The sequence below is a fragment of the Canis lupus genome, chromosome 21 (assembly GCF_003254725.2).
Source record: "Canis lupus dingo isolate Sandy chromosome 21, ASM325472v2, whole genome shotgun sequence".
In the NCBI taxonomy this organism is placed as follows: domain Eukaryota; kingdom Metazoa; phylum Chordata; class Mammalia; order Carnivora; family Canidae; genus Canis; species Canis lupus.
This window is the reverse complement of record NC_064263.1, coordinates 16,844,151-16,847,405: the sequence shown is the minus strand read 5'-3', so window position 1 is coordinate 16,847,405 and position 3,255 is coordinate 16,844,151. Positions and strand designations below refer to the sequence as shown.

At 39.1% G+C, this 3,255-nt stretch overlaps 1 pseudogene; it reads right to left on the bottom strand.

Moving 5' to 3' along the window:
- Window positions 1–348: 348 nt before the first annotated feature.
- On the bottom strand, window positions 349–2,740 carry LOC112641931 (nucleolar complex protein 3 homolog; annotated as a pseudogene).
- Between the last annotated feature and the right edge of the window lie 515 nt (window positions 2,741–3,255).

Below are 3,255 nucleotides of genomic sequence, written 5' to 3'. Positions count from 1 at the left end.
TCAATCTCATGACCCTGAGATCATGACCTGAGCTTAAATCCAGAGTCAGATACTCAACCAACTGAGCCACCCAGGCACCCTTAGATGTATATTAAGTTTTTAAAAAGCAGTGTCTTTAAGAAACTTCAAAATATGGGAGTGCAAGACTTTCAATTCTCCTTTCTTAATTACAATTTCAGAATTGGGGCAGAACCCTGTGCCATGAAAAGGGAAATTCTCCCTCCTTTATGCATTTTCTCAGGAAGCTTCCCTTGTATAAAAAGAGAATTTCCTAAATAAACTAATATGTCTCTGTATGCATCTAAACAAACACAAATATACAATAAAGTCCAGTGACATTTCTCTCTTCTACCATAGTGATGTTTTCAAATATTTGGTGGAATCCAGAAGCAATTGAGTAGCTGCTTCACGGCAATGTCTTTTGATTAGTTAATTTAAATCTTCATTCAAAAATGAATCCCCTTGTAAAACTTCATTCTTTCTTTGGGAACTTGAAGATTCAACGGGAGGATTGAATGTCATTGCAGCCATGCTGTAGGTCTCAAAGAGTTCTGCAGCAGATCTCTGGCTCAACTCTGGCTTGAGCGCTGCTGAGCCTTCAGAGGGGGCTCCGGCCATCAGGTGGGCCGCAAATCTCCGCATGATGGGATGCAATTCCCAAAGTGCAGTGTTCTGAGCATTACAGTACTCGGGCTCATCCAACTCAGGAAGGAAAACCCCACTGCCCTGAGATTCACTGTCAAGTAACAGATCTGTTTTTGGGAAAGTGTACATTAATATTCTGTTAGTTGCTAAAATGCCAATGCTTGAATTTGGAAGAACATGAAGAACAAGGTCACAAAGACGCTTGATGAAGGCAAGGGCTCTCTGCTGAGAAACCTGCTTTCTGCACTTAGTTAGCATGACATCAAGGCACTGGAGTACAATCGTGACAACTTCATTGGTAGCACCTGCATGTAACTTAAATAGTATTTTATATAGATGTGTATAGAATTTCCTCGGATCAACATTCAGAACATCACCTTGCCCAGAAAGCATATGAAAAGCAGTCTGGACACAGGCTTTTCTCCATAGCTTAGATCACCAGACTCAATGAGAGTATGAAGTACTACTAATAAATCATCAAAAAACTCCACTTTTATAAGATAAGCCAACTTGGCAAGGCCTTCTAGAACTGCTGGCAGGAGAGGTTACACTCTGGGCCTTCTTCAATATTCTGAAGTAGGTTACAAACACAATATTCAGAGTCTCCATGTGCAGTTTAAGTTTTCTCTCTGTGTTCTCTGAAGCTTCTGCCTCCAGAAGCTCTCGCTCTAGTTTCTCTTCTGCTTTATTCCACTTTTTCTGCATTCTTGATAGTTTTTCTCTTTTCCTTGAAAGTCATGAACTTTTTTGGTTTATTAATGTCCTCTGTATCTTTTTTCACTTCTACTTCCTTGATTCTTAAGCACAATAATGTCTTTAACATCTCTGACCTAACTTCATAATTTCTGCCCTTCACAAAACCAGAAATCACTTTAATCACACCATGGGAAGCTTGGCCTAATTTATCTTGCTTAAACCATTTCTTTACTGCCTCACAACACATTCCAGAGATCGACTTTGACACATCATTCATGAGAGGGACAATCAATACAATGATGTTGTTGTGAAAGTTGAAATGAGGTAGTGACACCAACAGCTCACACAGGCTCTTCACAGCCACTTCCGCCAGTCCTTTGTAGGCCTTTAAGGAAAATACATTACTTTTCTTCAGTTTCCTTTGCTTCTAGTCTTTAATCATTTGCTCCATATTTTCCAAATAAAATTTACATTGGCTAACCAGGCCTTCTTCAAATTCTCTTAATTTGGGGGTTTCTTTGAGGATCTTGGTGGATTTTTCTTCTTCTGAGGGGTTGTATTTTATATGAAGGAGTAATGTCTTTAAATAACTCCATCAGGGAAACTATCACCAGCTTTTGAACAGTAACAGCCACATCAGGATCCTGTTCCATCAGCATAGAACGTAGTTCTTTCAATTTTTTAATATTAGTTTCTGGATCTGATAATATGGCAGATGCCAAAGCTGCAATATGCATTTTCTTATCCTATAGCTTCTTCCTTCTTTCAATTACATGTTCTTCTAATGTCAGTTCTCGAATGGGATCTTCAACAATCTCTTCCTCAAGTTCCACCTCTTCTTGATCCTCTTCATCTTGGTTATTGTCAGTAACTTGCTTCTCCCTGGTCTGTGGGATTATACCACTTTTATCCTTGATGGGAAGCAAGTGAATCAGTTCCTTCTCTGGTGCAGTTTGCAGAGTTCTTGGTATTTTTTCATATTTATCTATAACATGCTCATGCTTTCGTTTCTTGGAGTGAACAGGTTCGCTAGAAGAAAGATCTCTCGTTAGAAAAGAGGCTCTTTGTCCTAACTCTATCATTAACTGCAAGTCATCTTCATTCATCATATCCAAAGGAAGTGCTTCCTCTTCTTCCTCCTCTTCCCTCTCAATTCTTTTACCTGGTCTTTTCTCCTTCAGGTCCTCCAGTGGGATCGGTTTCTTAGACACAGCATCCTTTACAGCTGCCTTAGTTTCCTCTGTTCTTTTCAGTACTTCTAGACAGTGCTTTGTGGTTTAAATTGCTTATTTTTCAACTTGTTTTCAAGTCTGACTTTACTAGTCTTTAGAAACTTCCAAAAGCTTAGGATCTGTTTTTTATTTCTTCTTTCCAGTCTCCAAGGGTGAGGCATCCCCATTTATGTTCAAAATCAATATCTGTGTGTCTGTTTTTGTGCCAGTACCACAGTGTCTTGATGACCACAGCTTTGTAGTACAACGTGAAATCTGGCATTGTGATGCCCCCAGCTATGGTTTTCTTTTTTCAATACTCCCTGGGCTATTCGGGGTCTTTTCTTATTCCACACAAATCTTAGGATGATTTGTTCCAACTCTCTGAAGAAAGTCCATGGTATTTTGATAGGGATTGCAGTAAACGTGTAAATTGCCTTGAGTAGCATTGACATTTTCACAATTTTAATTCTTCCAATCCGTGAGCATGGAATAGTTTTCCATCTCTTTGTGTCTTCCTCAATTTCTTTCAGACGTGTTCTGTGTCTTTTAGGATATAGATCCTTTAGCTCTTTGGTTAGGCTTATTCCTACGTACCTTATGCTTTTGGGTGCAATTGTAAATGGCATTGACTCCTCAATTTCTCTTTCTTCAGTCTCATTGTTAGTGTATAGAAATGCCACTGATTTCTGGGCATTGATTT